A 19,951-nucleotide genomic window follows, 5' to 3' on the forward strand; every position below is an offset into this window, starting at 1 on the left:
TTGGATTCCACAAAGGAGGAGTTAATGTTGTGGTAGTTTCTAAGTTGGTGAAGCCAGGGTTAGGGCAAGAGTTATCTTTGTTGCCGGGCTGGAGGAGAGAGAGGAAATGGTTTCCCAGCATTTTTTGGGTTGGCAGAGTGCACAGATTGAAGCTTGGTGTAGTATGATTTGCGGTCTCTAGTTATTAATTTTTTTACGGTACTGCAGACTTGTCTGAATTCAAGTAGGGTGTTGGAACTGTTTACTGCTATGGAACTGTTTACTGCTATGGAACTGTTTACTGCTATGGAACTGTTTACTGCTATGGAACTGTTTACTGCTATGGAACTGTTTACTGCTATGGAACTGTTTACTGCTATGGAACTGTTTGCGCTGTCTGTCTCTTAGGAGCATTGTTTGTTTGGTTACTTTTGATAACAGGGGGAGATTTTGGACTTGACCCATGTGGTTCTGACAGGAGCATGGCTGTTGAGATTTAAAATGTTTTGTTAAAGGAGACTGCATTGTTGAGGGACAAGGTTTTTTTGGGGGTGCAGTTGATTAGTTTTAGACAGTTGTTGAAATTTTGTGGATTGAACTTAGAGGGGTTAGGGATTTGAATGTAGTGATGTTGCTTTTGGAGTGGAGAAGGGTGATGGTCCGCAATGGCTGGCAGGATGTCACTGATTGGGTCAGGGAGGATACCAGAGGTAGAGATATGGTTAGGCTGGGATACCAATATCCAGTCGAGGATGGTGCCAGTGGCTCCATTTTTGTTAGGCCAGGTAGGAGAGTTAATTATTTGGGTGAATTTAAAGAGGCTGATTGAGAGTGGGGCTGAGAGATGGTAGTGTTCCAGTTAATGTTTATGTCTCCTAGGATATAGGTTTCATTTTTGACGTTAAGAGGAGAGCCAGGAGAGTATGTCTTCTAGAATTGGAATGTTATTGCCTGGGGGAATATAGAGGGCAGCTATGCAAATAGATTTGTAATTGGTGATTTTTAGGTGGAGTACAATCACTTTGACGGAATAGAGCTGGTAAAAGGGGTAACTGTATACGAGGAGTAGTAGACTGTGGACTGCTACTCCACCTCCTTTCTTACTGGGTCTACCATTATGGATCACTTGGCAGCCGGGTGGTAATATTTTACTGTCTGATGTATGGCTTAAGCCATGTTTCTGAAATGGCAACAATGTCAGGGTGATTATGGGAAAGCCAGGCATGGAGGGCAGGGATTTTATTACAAAGGGTTTGAACATTGTGTGGTAAAGCGAATGGACTTGTAGTGCCAGGTGGAGAGGAAGTGGGGGCCTTGCTGGATGGGGAGTTGGTGGGAGCTGGGTTGGGATAGATGTCACAGGACAGAGAGAGAGGGAGAGGGAAGATTTGGTGTAGTAGGTGAAATATGAGATGGACAGTAGAATGAGATTTTAGGTAAGTGTAGAGAGTAGGTTTGTTTGGGTGTGGGTGGAAGGGAACGTTAGGTGATGGTAGCACTAAGGAGTTTAGCCTTATGTTAGTAGGGTTGTGATGCAGGAATAGAGTTCTGGACGGATAGAGGAGGATATAATGGTGGTGTGTTGGAAGTTGGTTGCGTAATGTGAAAGTGGGGTGTGGGAGGGATATGAGAGATGTGTTAAGTAGGTTAGGATGGTTAGTAGTGCTAGAAGTGCAACTGATTGTAGCTTGGGTATGAAACAGGTCATATTGTAGTTGGGTGTGGTGTTCTGGTGGTGTAATTTGAATGGTAGGAGAAATACGTGCTGATTGGATAATGGGAGATGTGGGAGGAGTCAGGAATAGATAAATGTACAGGTAGTGGGGGTGGGTGGAAACTGGGGACAGGGTAGGGGAGCAAAGTGAGCCCAAGCACAGCAAGGGTGAATGGAGTGGATAGAATCACAGTTCAACTGGTTCATTGCAGAAACAATCATCCAGCTAAGGTAAGTTAGCTTAATGGCATTTGGGTTCCTGAGCTCGTTTATTGTGATTTCTGTGGTCTAGGTATATCTGAGGTCAATTCCAAATTATTATGGGCAGAGAGTATATTGCTGTTCCCGGTACTACTGAAAAAAAATAGAAAAAAAAAGAAATATGGACATGCACTACACTTAGGTCAGCGCAATTGCAAGTTTGCCATTGCAGGAGGTAATTGCACGTAGGTGCGACTGTCGAGAGTCTCAGGAATAAGGAGACAAGGATTTTTCTTGTAGAGCCAAAAGGAAGATGGCACGCACTGGGTCATGACAAAGATGCTACCACCAGCTAGGGGTAATTAAAAAGTCCCTTATCATGGTCATAAAATTACTCAAAAATTACTGTACTTCTCTCAGCTGTCAGGCTGGATTAAAGCATACTTATTACTTGACTTACGGGCACCATAAAAAGTGGACATTTTAGGATTAGTGAACAAGTGTGGGTCATAGCTACAATCCTGGATGAAACCTGCACACTAATCTTAAACCTTCTGGGTGTCATGTGCATTGCACAAATATACAATATGTACAGTGCTCATGAATGCATATCATGATTTTACTTGGAGCATATTAGAAAAAGTTATCAAAAGTCAGTAACATTTATTCTCAGTACATTAATGGTTTACACCAAATAATGTAAACTATGCCATCTGGTATTAAGGTTGATATTTACAAAATTAATTAGTATACACCCACATACGACCTGCTGTGTGGCAAGGAAAAAGCACATCATGCTGCGAGCCACAAAACTAGCATTTTTATGTTGTTCTCTGTAGGATGCGGATGATTACAAACAAGGGATGGTGTGTCACTGTTCCAGGGAAACTGCAACTCTTCTCAAACTCTTAGGAAAGACAGAGAAAACAATCAGGACCTTGAATGCTCTTGTATAGCTTGCCAAAGGAAGAGCATCATCAACACACCCAGCTGTTAACACGGACCATATTTGAATACAACTACCTTTAGGCAGTAGTACACTAATCTGATAACTACCTGCTTAAAATTTTCAACTATAAAATAAAAGTGGAAATGATGTGCACAAGTCAGCAACTCCTTTAAGTTGTTTTCATAAAAATAGTTAAAATTAGTGACACTGGATATTGTATACTTAAATACTACCAATTAAAAATCAGTATTTGTAGTCTGAATTCCACAAAGTATAATTCAACTTTATAGATCATGTAAGCCTTGGTTTCATTACCATACAACGTCAAACTTATACATCACTCACCTTCACAAGACAGAAGTTCATTTACTACTCACTACATTCTAATAATTGGGTAAGTTGACAGGTCAAACTATTTTAGCCATGACCCCAGCCCAGTACACAGATATTACCGTCAGAGAATAAAATCTATGCAATCACATCAAGTATTTATGTACAAGTATACTTGTTACAGGGATTATTACCAGAAAGTTTGAACAAAAGGAAACAGGATTATAAAGAAAAAAAAGTCTTACACTAGAACAATGAGGTACTTTGTAATCACTGAAGCAAAAATCATGATGCAAATATTCATTTAACAAATGCACAGACATCAATCACGGTAGAGGAAATGATAACAGGCTGTGTGTGTAGGCTGCCAGTTTTGGCATCACAGTTGTTCCTAATATTTTATAGTAGGAATAAGCAGATTCTGTCAGCAGGCACTTTCCGAGTTTGCTTTTAAATGTTTTTCTAGTACATTGACTTCTGATGGGGAGCTTTTTCTAAATTGCTGGTGCCAGATTTGATGTCCGTTCACCTATTACAGCCCTGCTCTCTGGTATTTCTATATGTCACATTCCACTCTATTACTTTAAAACAATTACAAAGTCTCACCAATAAATCCAACCGTAGCCCTGCAACTACGATTTTCCCAGATTACCTTTGCCCTTCTTTACTCCTAATCCCATGCATCTAAGGCTCCTGCTCCAGATGTCTGACAGCCTGTGGAAGACTAGCATAAAACAGGAAAGCCTCTACCAAGAAGCCCCCAAAACACAATGGTGGCTTCTGGAGGCTAATACTGACCAAGATAATTGCTAATGCAGAGCTAGCATTATTCCAAGTACATAATTTTTGCATTTGTTGCCAGGAGTTTCGTCGCCATCACCAAAAGGACAGCATTTCAAGCTAAACATTCTGCATGGTTTTCAATAAAGAATGCCCCCAACAATGGTGACAAAGGAAGACCTGGATCTGGAAACTGCATCCAACTTGTAGTGTCTTGTGAAAGTGTTCAGAGATGCCCACGTGGCAGTCACACATGTTCATGGAGGTATTTTTGAAGTCTGCTTGTGATGAGGCCTTTGGCCTAGTAGACTGTGCATTTGCAGAATATGGCAAAGGTTTGCCATACTTACTATAGCAAAACTAAGAAAACTTGATAGTATTAAAGTCAATAAGAAATGAGTTTTAAACACACTGGTGTCCAATTTCTTAGAAGAATATGAAGAGTTGCAAATGCTGATATTTAGAAGTTATGTACTCACCATAACGTTCCATCTGAGTAGGTAGTTCATTTGTCTGCAACCTGTGGGTTACAGATCCGATATCGGATCCGAGCCGGCAACTTGTTTCAAGCTAATGGATCTGAGCTCCTAGCCCCTCCCTTCACCCATAATCCCCTGCTAACCCTCCATGACCTCAGATCGAATTTGCCTCTCCATATATATCCAACAAAGGATATCTAAAAAACTAGTAGATCCAAAGAAGGTCAGGGGGAAGGAGGGGGGGATGGTTGCAGACAAATGAACTACCTACTCAGATGGAACGTTATGGTGAGTACATAGCTTCTAAATCTGAAGTAGGAATGTTCATTTGTCTGCAACCTGTGGGACAGAGTCCCCAGCTACCTGCACCCTGGGTGGCCATCATGGAAGGATATTACGAAGCACCGCAGAGCCAAAGGATGCCCTCCCCTCTAGAAAGCAGGTCTAGCTTGTAGTGGTTGATAAATGTATGAGATGAAGCCCAAGTGGCTGCAGAACAAATATCATCCAAAGGAACTCTAGACTTGAAAGCCGCAGAAGTAGAAATGGAGCGAGTGGAATGAGCATGAACTCCTTCTGGTGCGGGTCTACCTGAGGCTTGATAAGCTAGCAGGATACATTGGGAAATCCAGCGAGATAAAGATACTTTAGAGATAGCTTTCCCCAAGTTAAATTTGGCAAAGGAAACTAACAGCTGGTCAGATTGTCTATGGCCAGCCGTCCTATGGGTATAAAAACGAAGCTGCCTATGAACATCCAATGAGTGCAGCTTGTATTCACCCTTATTTTGATATTTAGGGAAGAAAACCAGTAAATTTATGGAGTGGTTTATGTTGGTTTCTGATGCTATCTTGGGAAGAAAGGAGGGATTGATCCTGAGGTACACTATCAGGATGAAAAATCAGGTACGGAGGTTTTACAGAAAGAGCCTGAAGTTCCGACACTCTTTTCGCTGAAGTAATGGCTGCAAGGAATGCCGTTTTCCATGACAAGAATTTGAGGTCCACTGAAGCAGCGGGTTCAAAGGGTGGAGCAGTCAGGGCTTGAAGAACTAAAGTAAGATCCCATGGGGGTATGGCTTCTTTTACAGGAGGTCTAAGTAAAAAGGTACCCTTGAGAAAGGTTTTACACAATTTGGCTGACATCAAGGGTCCTGTATCATGTCCCACATGATAATGAGAAATGGCTGCCAATTGCACTTTGACAGTTGAACAACTAGCACCCTCTTGAAAGAGTTCAGTTAGGAAGTCTAAAATGGATGGAAGAGGAGCCGTAAAGGGATCTAGCTCTCGGCGCTCCACCCAGATGGAAAAACGTTTCCATTTGCTGTGATATACCTGCCTGGTGGAGGGCTTATGTGCTGCCACGAGGATGGCTTTGACTTGTGAAGAGATACCTGGAGTCCTAACTAGGAGTGGAACTGGAGCAACCAAGCTGTCAGTTTCAGATTGTCCAGGTTTGGAGTTGGCAAGTCCGATGGATGGGAGATGAGATCCGGGATGGGATCTAGAATCCAAGGGTGATTCACACGGTGAGACCACAGGTAAGGGAACCAAATTTGTCGAGGCCAGAATGGGGCAATGAGAATCATTTTGCTCCCCAACTGCGAGGCTTTCTGTAACAGTTGTATCATCATTGGAAGAGGAGGATAGGCATAGAGTAGACCGGGTGGCCAAGCATGCACCAGAGCGTCTCTTGGAGATTCCCCTGGTGGGGGGATTAGAGTGAAGAAATTGTCGCATTTGGCGTTTGATGGAGATGCAAAAAGATCGCAGCAGGGTTGCCCCCATGTTGTGAATATCTGCTTCGCTACTAGAGGATTGAGAGACCACTCGTAGGGGGTAAGAAGGGTGCGGCTGAGCTTGTCCACTAGGATTTGGTCCTCCCCAGAATGTGCACTGCAATCAGAAAGCGGTTGGTGGAGATCGCCCATTCCCACACTCTCATGGCTTCGCGGCAAAGAGGATAAGATCTGGTTCCCCCGTTTGTTGATATACCAGACCACTGACATGTTGTCTGAGTAAATTGCAATCGTTCCTGCGGGGAGGAAGCTCTGAAGTGCTTGCAACGCTAACAGCACCGCTCTCATCTCCAGAACGTTGATATGCAGGGAGATCTCTGTATCGTTCCACGTGCCTTGGACTGTCCTGCCTGAGTAATGCCCCCTCCCCACCAGAGGCGGGAAGCATCTGTGGTCACCATGGTGATGGGGGAGAGGTGCAGAAGGGTCGGCCCGTATGGAAGTTTGATGCTTGGAGCCACCATAGTAACGCCCTTCTGCAAGCCTTGCTGATATCAATGGGATGGTGGAGAGGGAGGGATAGGAAGGACCATTGCACTAACAGAGTCACTCGCATGTTCAAATGGGCACATGGAAGGAGTGTAAACGCTGCTGCCATGGAGCCTAGTGCCCTCAGGATCAATTCCACTGGTGAAACCTCTGAAAGAAGGATAGCCCGCACATGAAGTTGAAGATTTCTGATTCTCTCCGCAGTTAGGAAGGCTCGCAAATCTTTGTTGTTTATTCTGGCACCTACAAATTCTATGATCTGTGTTGGAGCCAGTAGGGATTTGCCGACATTGATAGTAATGCCTAGTTGTGGGGCTAGATGGAGAAAGAAGTCTCTGGCTGAGCAAAGTAGATGCCTTGTTGGTGCGGTCAGGAGCCAGTCGTCCAGGTACGGGAAGACCTGAATTCCCTGGAGTCTCAGGTGGGCCGCAATCACTGCTAACACTTTGGTGAACACCCGGGGGGCTGTGGTGAGGCCAAAGGGAAGGACCCTGAACTGGTAGTGACTGGCTCCCAGCCGGAAGCGAAGGAACCTCCTGGATCGTTTGTCCATTAAGATGTGGTAATACGCATCCTTGAGGTCTATAGAGCACATCCAATCGTTCTCCCTCAGAAGGGGGAGGATAGATTGAAGAGTGACCATTTTGAATTTTTCCTTGGTTACTGACAGGTTCAAGTGGGATAGGTCTAGGATGGGTCTCAGATCCCCCGTCTTTTTTGGCACCAAAAAGAACCTGGAGTAGAACCCTAATCCGAGCTGGTCTTGGGGGACGGGCTGGATGGCTCTTTCTTAGCAGCTGCTGTATTTCTGCGGCTGCGGCCTCCCTGTGATCGGGTGGTACATCGGGGAGGTTCTTGGATTGGGGGACATGGAGAATTGGTATTTTGTACCCTCTGGATATGATGCGAAGCACCCAGCGGTCTGTTGTGATGGACTCGATGCTTCGAAAAACGCCCCCCAACTGCCTTCAGAGTGGAGCAACCGGGCAACCCCTCAAGGTTGCTGCGCGGGCCGTTCAGAGAAAGGTTCTTTGGACCCGAAATTTCTCGGAGCCCCTCTGCCCCTAGGGCAACGTCCTCCCTGTCCACCTCTGCCACGGTAGGACTGGTTGTCCGGAGCTGGTTGGGAATGTTGTGATTTTCGGAACCACATCTTCTTCTGACCCTTTTGGTTCCTTGAAAAGGACTGCTGGGGAGCAGAGAAGCGGACTCCGACGGCAGACAACGTCTTCCCGTCCTTCTCGCTCTGGACAAGCGTCTCAAACTGTTTTGCCAAAAAGGGCAGAACCATCAAAGGGGGAGTTAGCGAAGGACGCTTTAAAGGGCTCCGTAAAGTTGCAATGATGGAGCCAGGCCTGACGTCTCATGACTAGGCCTGCTCCGCTGGCCCTAGCGGCTCCCTCTGTGGCATGGGACAATAGCCGCATAGAGGTGTTTGAAATAGATCTCAGAGTGGCCATTCGGGTGGAGTACAATTGTTTATCCTCCTCCGACATGGACTCAGAGGGGGATGCAGCGTATTCTTTGATAAGATCCCACTGCATCCTGATGACATGTGCCATATAGTTCAGAGACCTTACTGAGAAGGTTGCTGAACTAAAGACTCGCTTCCCTAAGCGATCCATCAAACGGGACTCTCTGCTCGGTGGATGGACTGAGGGACTCTCCTGGGCCAATTCCCTCTTTGTGGCTGCCGCCGTCAACATGGCATCTACAGGGGGGCCCTTACTCCAATGAGACTGGTCTGAGGGGGGGCTAAGAATCCTATCCGGTCGTTTGGGTATTGGCTCCACGGTGTCCGGATCCTTCCATGCCCTGGTGGTAATAAGGTCCACCAGGGGATCGGCTGGAGGGGACACCCAAGAGGTAGACGGGCCTGCCTCGAATGCCTCCAACTCGTCAGAGGAAGACTTGGGGGCAGACCACCCACCTCTGATTCTTAGCATCTCCATGATGTCTCCAAAGGAGACATCCTCAGGGGGTGATCTTGGGGAGCCCTCCCCTTCCTCCAAGTCAGTGTCCTCGGTTAAGGACTCAGGGGAGTCCACGTGCCTCCTTTTGCACTTATGCTTGCGGGGAGCTTCCCTCGGGGGGACTGTCCGAGGAGGCCTCGCCAGCAACATCCTGTTCCAATGGAACTATCTGTGACATCAAAGCAGGCTGTCCCTTTGGCCGGGTGATGGAAGCCTGGCCCAGCAGAGAGGGCGTGCAGGGAGGAGTCGATGCAAGGACCGGGGGTCCGGATGCTCTCAACAGAGCCCTCTCCGCAACATCGAATGCCGAGGGAGAGCCACTCTCCAATGGATCCGAAAGTCTGCTCCCACTCGGATCCGATGAAGGGATCGGAGCCGGCGCCGAGACAGTCAGATCCGAGGGACCAGTGTGCTCCAACCTGGACGGAGCCAAAGGCACACTGAATCCCCCGGATCCGAAGCTCGGACCACGGCTGAGAGGTCGGATCAGACAGACTCAAGGGTAGGGTTGGATCCGAAGTACCAAGTAGTGTTGGCGCCGACCCACCCCCGGCTCCAAGGCTGCTCGGCTCAGAGCGCTCCGAACCCAGGTAGCGGGTCGGAGAAGGAGCAATTGGGTGGAAAAAAGGTGTCGAGCTCCCCCCCTGAGGGGGGGAGAGGCAAGAGCACTCCCATCTGCAGCTGGGCCTGGATGAACCTTCGCATCATCCGGTCCAAGTCTGCATCAGATAAACTAAATGTAGATCTCAAAGAGGCCACCGAGGCAGGCCTGGAATGCTGCCTCGATGACCTCGACGGAGATCGGGTCTCCTCCTCCTCGGGCTCTGGGGAGAAAGAAGGCGATCGGAGCCAAGGAGGAGACCTAGAGGCAATGGAGGGAGAAGCCCGCTTAGCTGGCGGGGTCGAAACGGAGGTCTCGGCCCGCCGCTTGTGGTGCTTCTCCCTCAGTTTCTCCCTCCTGGCCTCCCTGTCCTCCGACACTTTAGAGGGAGTTTGAGTCCCAGTCGGAGGCAGGGGGGCAGGAGTGGCAACCATCACAGGCTGTGATGGAGCCAGAGTAGTAGAAGTAGCGGAGGCCGAAGCTGAATCTGGGGGTAGAAGTCCCGCCAGGACAAGCTTCAACCTCCGTTCTTTCAGTGCCCTGGGGTTGACCGCTGCACAGATAGTACAGCCCGAGGTGAGGTGTTCAACCCCAAGGCACCGAACGCACCGAGTGTGGCCATCAGCCGGGGAGAGCTTATGGCCACACTCGGTACATTTAGAAAATATGGCTTTTGGGGCCTCAGCCATTCCCTTTTTTTTTTTTTTTTTTTTTTTTAACTAAAAAAGAAGAAAAAAAACAACTACACACACACAGGCCCCAAAAGACACACAACAAACACTCGCACACTAGCGACCAGCGAAGGGGGGGGTATTAATAAAAAATTTAAGGAACCTAACACAGACGCACTATATAATATTACTTTAAACAACAAAAAAAAATTTCCTGACAAGAAATAATATAAAAAGTTTTTTTTTTTACTTATCTGACGGAGCTCAAAAAGATCCAGCCATCACAAGAGCGGCAAACTAGATCTGAGGTCATGGAGGGTTAGCAGGGGATTATGGGTTAAGGGAGGGGCTATGAACTCGGATCCATTAGCTTGAAACAAGTTGCCGGCTCGGATCCGATATCGGATCCGTAACCCACAGGTTGCAGACAAATGAACATTCCTACTTCAGATCTTAAGTTCTCTTCAAACAGAATCTAAAGCTATCCATGAACATCCAGTGAAGCAAGTGTTCTCCATGGTTATTGTAAAACACTGGAACATTGAGAATTAACTCCTCCTTACTCAAGGTTCTTTAAACACTGCCTTTGTGCAAGTACATTATGGAAGACTGACAAGACTAAGCTCAAATTCTTCTAGCTGATCCAATAGCCATAAGGAACAATTTTCCAGCAAGGACAGTTCAGGTCTGCAGACACAGCCAGTATGAAAGGCAAAAGTATAAGCTTTTTGGGAACGAAGAGGAGATAACCAAGGGAAGATTGGTGACTTGTATGAGACAAAAGATACCCATCCCCTCAAGTCTTGCAAACAATGCAAAGCCAAAAGAGACACTTTGGTGAAAATTATAAACAGCTGCCAGAATGATTTTGATAGAAGAAAAATTGAGACCATAATAAAACATACTTAAAATATAGTGGGTGCAGGAGATACAAGTGATCTACCCCTTTGACAGTAGTCTGGAGGAGGAAATTAACCTACATGTGTATTTCATTTGCAGTGTCTCTTCTCTGGGAAGTGGTCATAAAGATCACCCCTCTTGGAGTAAGATGGGTTGCTAGCCATCACCAGTCATGAGGAATCCATGTGGTTAGTCTGAGGGAATGGATCAGATGAAAATTGCTGGATGGGTGAGATGGGGAATTCCTGAAGACTTGTCCAAGAGAGGAGGCCAAAGCAGGGAGGACAGAGCCAAAACAGTGCTATGAAATTACTTTGGCATTGCAATCCCTTCACTACCTCGAAAACTTGGGGCCACATCTGCATGCATGCATCTCTGAAGATCCTCCTGAGGGAAGGATAAATAAAGTTATTGTTGTAGTTGAGCTCCAATGGGGATGCTGTTGGGTTACAGCAAGACTATCCCAGTATACGTTTGTGCTATTGTCTGACAGAGCACTTATAAGGCATCAAAATACAATGGCGGAGTTGGTCCACTAGGGAGAAGACTTGTCCCAGGATGAGATGGGAAACTACAACAGAATTCAAAGCAAAGGATCACTCCTCCCATGGCCTTCCAAGAGAAGGGATAGGAATGGTTTTGCCCCTTGCTTGTTTATATACCAAAGCAACCACCATGTTGTCACAGTAGACTGCAGGCATTTTTAGAATCCAGTCCCTCCAGTGCTGCTGCTATATGAGGGCTACTCGGACTGGAATCCCAAAATGCCTGCAAGGTGAGAACGGCAGGCTTCATTTCCAAAATCAATGTGCAGAATGCCCTCTTCAGACAAACACATGCTTTGGAAAATTTGCTTCAATTCATGCACTCTTTCCCTAGAGCAGAAACATCCATGGTCACAGTTGCCATAGGAACAGGGACATCCCTTAATCATACTTGATGTGAGGTATTGCTATCTGTGCCAGGGAGAACAGGGCAGTATATGCATAACATATGCCAGCATAGTTAGCTGAAGTTTCATAAATAATTGTGTTACTTTACTACCACACTGACTTGTACAGATTGTCATAACTGATCGAATGTACGTTTAAACAAAGAATACTGGAAGGGAAGAGTAGAAGTTTTTGAAACTGCTCTACAACTTTCAGATACTGCAAAAGATCTTGGTAAAGCTCTGAGTGGGTATTGTACTAGAGTCAGGTGATCAAATGGGATGTCATTCCATAACCAGCACTGAGAGGATGGAACTCTCATGGCAGTTAGCTTTTTCTTTGGAACCTAAAATAAAGATCTATGATGGTTATCACAGTCAGTTCAGTGCAAGTTGGAGGCTCATTACCTTGTGGAAGCAAGCATCACAGCACTCTTATGTTAGCTTGCTGCATTAAGTTAGCTAGGGAACAGTTATTCTTTATACAGTCAGGAAATACAGTGATATTAGTTAAGTATTGTTTTTCTGCATCTGTGTGAACCTGTCCAACTGTGTTATTTTTATTTCTCCTGTGATTGAAACGTTGGTGTTTATTATACTTTAATACTTATAAGCATGTTTTCTATTTCTTATTAAATATTTTTATACCTTTCATTGTGGCTGGACTTTTACTTCATACATCTTGAGTACTTGTGATTATTTTAGTGACTCCTAGGTCACTCCAAAAAGCCTTGCTGCTTTGGTTACACTCTACCATTTATATTAGTATGGTACTCTGTATAACTGGATACCCTTGCAAGAGCCTTAGAGTGGTTGACTGGGGGCAGTGTGGTTACCTTATAGTCTGGGCAGAAGGGGTACAGCTAGTAAATCTGTGCCAGCTGTTCCCAGGTGTGTGTGTGTGTGTGTGTGTGTGTGTGTGTGTGTGTGTGTGTGTGTGTGTAAAAATCAAACACCCAGGTGTGGGTGTGTCAGCTACTTGGAATTGGGACACAGTGCTGCATCATAGATAGCCCAGTCCCAGGTCTGGAGTTTGTTCCATGTGTGCTCTTGGAGGAAACTGTGCTTGATGCAGAGAACTGCATTTGAAAATACTGTGCTAATCTATTCCTGCGTTTAGTGACGGTCTCTCACCTGTCAGTGATGAGGATTGAGGCGCCCCGATTACTGGCCTGGGGTAGAGAGACAGTCAAAATACTTACTAGGGGAACAGGTACTTAATGGTCTACTCAGAGAAAGATTGGATTTTCGAATCCACCATGAGAAAACTCCCTTCTTTGATATCTTGACCTTGGCATCCAAGTGGTCAGAGTGAGACAACTAAAGCACACTTGCATGAGATAACTGGTGTGGGTCAACAAGAACACTGACAACACCATTAAACATAACACTGAGTAGGTGAAAAGCAGCTGCAGCCAGAACAGCTTCATCCTGAATCAGTCACAATATAGTTGACAGACTAGTTGAGATTTTTGCCTGGTAGAAGGAAGGTCTTAAGACAGTGTCCAGGGTGCAGCCACAAAAGTGATCACCTGTAGTCAGTTGAGATTTTGCAAGATTTACAGTTATTTCCAAGGACTGCAACAAATGGCAATGAGACTGTCTAGTACCGGAGGAGTCTGTATTAAAGTTGCTAAAGCAAGGAAAGACCCTAGAGCCATGTAGTACAAGAGCCACTACACTGACATACATTTGGTGAACACCCTGGGGGCAGTGGCATGATCAAATGGCAATGTCTGGAAATAAAAGGACAGTCTCCTGTGTGGAAGAGAATGAACCTCCTGAACTTCCTAAGGACCCTGACATGCAGGTACACATCTTGGAAAGGGACAGATGGGTTGTGTATTTACTTAGACCACTGAGATAAAGAACTAGCCTGAGGTCCTTGAACTTCCTGGAAATGAACCTCAACGTAAAACCCTCACCATTTACATTCTGGCAGCACCTCTTGGATGGCTTTTGCTTTGCAAGCAAGCTATATGGCTTTTAGATTGGGAGGCATGAAGTGGAGTTCATGCCATGGGTGGACTTGCTAGGATAGCCTCAGAATATTATACCCCATATCCACTTGTCATGTGGAATGTCAGGAGAAGGGGTTAACAGAGAGAACCCCAGTGTTGCACTTACTTGCAATAAAAAAAAAGATCATCCTCCTCTGGGTGGACAGACTCTCTGGAATCAGCTGCCTGTCTCAGCATTACCAGAAGTTCAAAAATAAAAGTGTTAGGAGCTTCCAAACCAAACTGATGTGGGCTTTGCTGATTCCATGAAAACAAATGCAGAGAAGCCTGGAATTTTAAACTCTGCATTTCCTATGCCGCGGTGGTACAGCGGTAGCATTGTTGCCTCACAGCAAGAGGTTCTCCTGTTCGATTCTCGACTGGAGTGCCTTGTGTGGAGTCTGCATGTCCTCCCCACAGTCAAGTGGCTTCAGAGATGTGCATGAATGAGTGTGCCTTCGCAGAAGGTTGGCCGTCGGGCTGGCAACTCTCCACCATAAAAATCTACTGCCAATCATTAACCGTAGTTCTGCTGTGGCGACCCCGGGAAAAGCCAAAAAGACTTTATTGGACAGCACGTTAACCTTACTCTCTTTAGTTAAGCTTTTACCTCAGACCCAAAAAGTAACGCTCTGTCAAATTGGGCTTTCAAAGATCAGCCCTGGTGCTTTTGGCAAAGTTGGGAAGATCAAGCCTGGCATAGCAGTGAACAAGTCCTTTGCTCACTACTGTTGCGGACCCATTCACCACACTGAGAAAAATGCAAAGTTTGGTTAGCTAATGAACCGAAGATAGACAGCTGGGCGTACAAACAAGAGTCAGGCAACCCTTCCAAAAAACTGCCATATCTTAGTTCCACTACTTAGGCAGCATGTAGTTTAAATGTCCTCAAAGTACATTTGGAGAATGAAATCAAATGCATTCAAGACTGTCCATTGCATGTCAAGGTCAGAAAGCTGGACAGTTCTGATCTCAAGAGTAAGATTTTTTTTTAAAAAATAAATAAAAGCAGCCAAACCCTGACAATGTACCAAAATGTTCTGCTACCAAAAAGAGCAGTCTCTTGGTGACCCGAAAGGACAGCAATCACCTCAGCAGAGCTCTTCCAAATATTACCCACCAACATCTGAACCATCTTGTTTACTGGAACCACCACCCAAGAGGAGATCTGAAAGCCTTTACAAGAAGACTCAATGGGAGGCATCTTAGGGGTATTATCTTCATTAGGAGACAGTCAGCCATCTGGTCTTCACCCATGTTTGAACCCAATACTCCACTGGTGAATCCAGGAGCTTCATCTTGCATGTAATCTTGATCCCCTTTACCTCAAAGGGAAAAAAATGTTTATGCAGACAGCAAAAAAATCACCTGTCAAGACCACTGGTAACTCTAGCCTGGCCTGTTGTGGGAGTTGAATGGAAGGCTTTAAGAGGACAGGACCACCCCTGTGCAAATGCCAGAACTGTCAAGGGAGAAAGCTCAAGAAAGAAGCAAACTTGCAACCACCAAAGAGTCAAAAAGACATTAAGGGCCAAACGAGGACAAAAACCAAGGACAAAGCACATGGGGCTGGTTCCTTCTTTAGAGTCAATCTGACACACTAGGATAAGGCAATCAAGGATACCCAGCTGAGGTTTGAAGACCAAAAAGCCAATTTTGGGGAAAGGATACTTGGCAGCAGTACAAACGGGGTCAAATACTTTGGCTGATTGATGTTCAGGCCCAATGGGACCCCAACATTAAGATGACAAGGTAAAAAGCAGAATGCCAACAGCAAAGATGTCAGAACCATCAAGGTAATGGACAGAGACACCAAGTGAACCACAACAATGAAGGGACAACAGTTGGCCACCACTGAATTGCTGCTTGTTATACCTGCAAAGAAGTGTCGGGGTCTGAGAATGAAGGCAGTGACAAGTCCTCTCAAAACCCACACTTTAGCAGAGAAGACATCTGGAACCACATCTGAAATCTAAAGTTCTGCCATACGTGCTTTTACAGTTCATCTGGACAGATACAAGCCTGCAGGACCTGAAGAAAGAGTACATAATTTAGGCTCAGGAAGAGGACAAACTCATCTGCTGACATTACCTTTTTGGCACTGGGAGACAAATCATTGCTAGCATCAGTCTTCCTTTTATCTAAATCCTTACTAGGTGAGAAGGGAAACCCTGGCAAATGACTGACATGGTTGTCCAGAGCCTGTCTAATTTCAAAGGTATTTACCTTTCTTTAAGCCTGAGTGACTTAAATGAAAGTTAAATACCACAATCTTCAGAAAGTTCCTGGTCATTTAAAAACATTTTACATATTTCACATGCTTGCTTTTTTGGGGGGGGGGGTCTTGGGTCTGCACTTGTGTTTTAAAGCAAGTCTAGTTTCGGCTGTGTAGCAGTTGCAACAGAAGGACAGCAACAAAATGGCAAACTCAACAGCTAAGGGCAAAACACAATCTACAGACAAAACAAAAAATGGACTTTACTGTTTGAAAAGTACAGTTTTGTACCTACCATAAATGTAGATGTTCGAAGATCCACATTGCTGCAGTCCTTACTTATGGGTAGTCCGCTGTCCTCGGTCGGACCGAATACCAAAGTATTAGGCTGACGTCGGTCATGGCGCCTAGATCTGACATCAGAGCGTCAGGGTATAAAGGCGCATGACCGACGTCATATCCTCAGTCTTTTCTTGCCCCAGATGTCAGAAAGCCAAACCAGAAAGGCCACAGCCAAAAACAGAATACCTCCCAAAAACATGCCCAACAACAACCATCACCTAAAGCATAGCACCATGTCAAACTACAGTGGGGAAGGAGGGAGGGTAAATTGGACTGCAGCAATGTGGATCTTCGAACATCTACATTTATGGTAGGTACAAAACTGTACTATGATCTTCATCTCACATTGCTGCAGTCCTTACTTATGGGTAGAATCCCAAAGCAACGGGAAAGGGAGGTTGGCAAAAATCATAAAGCATTAGGGGCTGCCAAAATGCCCTGTAAAATTGCAGTGGCAAATCCAGCCCTAGATTTAGAATAAAGAGGAAGGTGGTAATGTTTAGAAAAAGTATGCACTGAACTCCAAGTAGCTGCCTCCAAAATGTCCTTTGTAGCTACCCCCCTTAGAAAGGCCGTAGAAGTAGCAGTAGCCCTAGTGGAATGAGGCCTGATTCCAGCAGGAACCTCCTTACCATAATGTGAATAACAGAAAGAAATACAAAACCCAATCCATTTAGAAATAGTTTGTTTTGAAACAGGTTTACCCTGTGAACCCAAAGCAAAAGAAACAAACAACTGCTGAGACTGTCTGAACTCCTTGGTTCTGCTCAAATAATAACGCAACTGCCTGTGAATATCCAAAGTATGCAAAATTTTCTCCCCTTTATTTTGGGGGTTTGCATAAAAAGTAGGCAAATGAATAGTTTGGTTTAAGGCCACACTAGAAACCACTTTAGGCATAAAGGAAGGATTAGTACGCAAAGATACCCTATCCTTATGAAAAATCAGGAAAGGCTCCACTGCCATGAGGGCCTGTAATTCAGAAACCCTTCTCGCAGAGGTAATAGCCAACAAAAAAGCAGTTTTCCATGACAAATACTTTAACTCGGCAGTAGCTGCAGGCTCAAAAGGTTGTAGAGTAAGTTTTTCCAACACAAAATTGAGATCCCAAGCAGGAGTAGGAGCTCTACGTGGGGGTCTTATATTTTTTGCCCCTCTAAGAAATTGCTTAAACAAAGGATGAGAGAATAAAGGAGGGTCACATGGACCTTTACAGAGGAGAAAGACAAACCCTTGTCTAATAACTCAGTAAGATATTGAAGAGCAACACTTAAATCAGGTTTGGAGACATCAAAGTCCTTTCCTTTGCTCCAAATAAAAAATCTCCTCCATTTATCAGCGTAAACTTTCCTGGTACTAGGCCTCCTGGCCTCCAAAATAACATTCAAAACTTGTTGTGGAAGCTGAGACCCTCCAGAGTCTAAAATAGAACATGCCAGGCTGTTAGATGCAGAGACTGAATCTTGACATTGAGGAAGTGATTGTCCTCTTGTGACAAAAGGTGCGGAATCAAAGGCAGAGGCCATGGAGGTTCTCGTACTAAACTCCTCAGTAGTGGGTACCAGTGTTGTCGAGGCCAATCCGAGGCTATCAAAATCATGGTTGGCTTGTCTTGTCTGGCCTTCAAAAGTACCTTGGGAAGAAGAGGCAGAGGTGGAAAGGCATATACATGCAGATTGTTCCAACTGAATGATAGAGCATCCACCTTCCAAGCTGTGTGATGAAACATTTTTGTGCAAAACTTTGGCAACTGGTAATTTAGTGGAGAAGCGAACAGATCTATGTCTGGAGTTCCCCATAACACTGTCAACTTTTGAAATACATGAGGATCCAATTTCCACTCGTGAGGATCCACTATTTGTCTGCTCAACACATCTGCTAAGGAGTTCTGTGCTCCTGGTAAAAACCTTGCCTGAAGATTGAGGTGTAGATTGAGAGCAGTTTCCCACAAAATCATCGCTTGCCTGCAAAGAGGGTAAGAATGGGTTCCCCCTTGTTTGTTGATGTACCACATGATAGTAGTGTTGTCTGTTTGAATCAACACCTGCCCTGGGTGAAGTAAATCTTTGAAAGCCATCAATGCAAACTGGACTGCTAACATTTCCTTCAAGTTGATATGCAAATGTTGGAGTTTGACAGGCCACGTGTTTTGCACCCATTTTCCATTGAGGTGTGCTCCCCAAGCCTTGTCCGAGGCATCTGTCGTTAGAATCTGACTCGCCTCTGGCCGGGTCACAGAGAGTCCCTTGTTTAGGTGACATTCCTGAGCCCACCACAAAAACTCCTTCTGAATGAAAGGTATTATCTGAATGACAGTGTCTAGATCTTGGCAGTGCTGTGTCCATACATTTTTGAGATACCATTGAAGCTTCCTCATATGCAATTTGGCATTGGGAAGCACCAGAATACAAGATGCCATGAACCCCAAGACTTGAAGGACTGTCCTTGCAGTCAGCCTGGACCGGAGAGACATTTGATGGAAATAAAGAGAAAGGCTTCTTTGTTTGTCCGGGGTCAAAAAAGCCATCTGGGAAGCTGTATTCAGTCTCACACCCAGAAAGCACATGTCCTGAGAGGGTACTAGACTGGACTTTGTTTCGTTCACAGAATACCCTAGGCATCTTAACACTGCCATCACATACTGTAGATGAAGAAGTTTGTCCTTTTCTTGTGCAATAATCAGGCAATCGTCCAAATAAGGATAAATCTGTATTCCTCTTAATCTGAAAAAGGCTATCACTGGAGCCAGAACCTTTGTGAACACTCTGGGCGCAGTAGATAAGCCAAAGGGCAATGCAGAGAACTGATAATGTAAATTTCCAGCCCAGCAGGTACCTCCTGCAACTGGACCTGATAGGAACATAAAGGTAAGCCTCTTTGAGATCCAGAGTAACCATCCAGTGATCTTTTCCCAACAGAGGTAAAAGTTGTTGTAAAGTCAGCATCTTGAACTTTGGAATGTCCAGGTAAGTGTTGAGGATAGATAAATCCAAAATTGGTCTCCACGTGTTCCCTTTCTTTGGAACTAGAAACAGGCGCAAATAAAATCCTAGGCCCACTTCTGACAGAGGAACTGGCTGTATAGCTCCTATTTGAAGAAGTAAAGAAATTTGTTTGTGCGCCTCTATCCTTTGCAGAGGAGGGACGTCTGGCATACCTATGAAAGGAGGCATGGTATGGAAATAGAACTTGTAACCTCGGTCTATAACGTCCAATACCCATTTGTCCTGGGTGACTAAATGCCAATTTTGCTTGAAAAGAGCCAACTTTCCTCCCAAAGGAGCTGCCAGGCAAGAAGAATCTGGCAGCTGAAAATGCAGGTCATTGGGCCTGTTTACGAAAGGACTGGCCCCTGCCCTCACCAGCAGATTGAGCAGGCGAACTCCATTGTCTCGGCCTGAAGGTACTCTGAGCTCTGCCCCTACCACGCCTAGATCTACCCCTAGACTGAGAATCAGAAGAAGGGTGCGTCCACCCCTTAGTAGGCCAATTTCTACTAAACTTTGGAGGTTGTACCTGCAAAAAATCTTTAACAGTCTGCATAGACTTAGCCTTATCTTCCATTTTCTTTAAGACTGACTCCACAGGAGGACCAA

The sequence above is a fragment of the Protopterus annectens genome, chromosome 2.part1 (genome assembly GCF_019279795.1).
Source record: "Protopterus annectens isolate FY-2018-M chromosome 2.part1, PAN1.0, whole genome shotgun sequence".
In the NCBI taxonomy this organism is placed as follows: Eukaryota; Metazoa; Chordata; order Ceratodontiformes; family Protopteridae; genus Protopterus; species Protopterus annectens.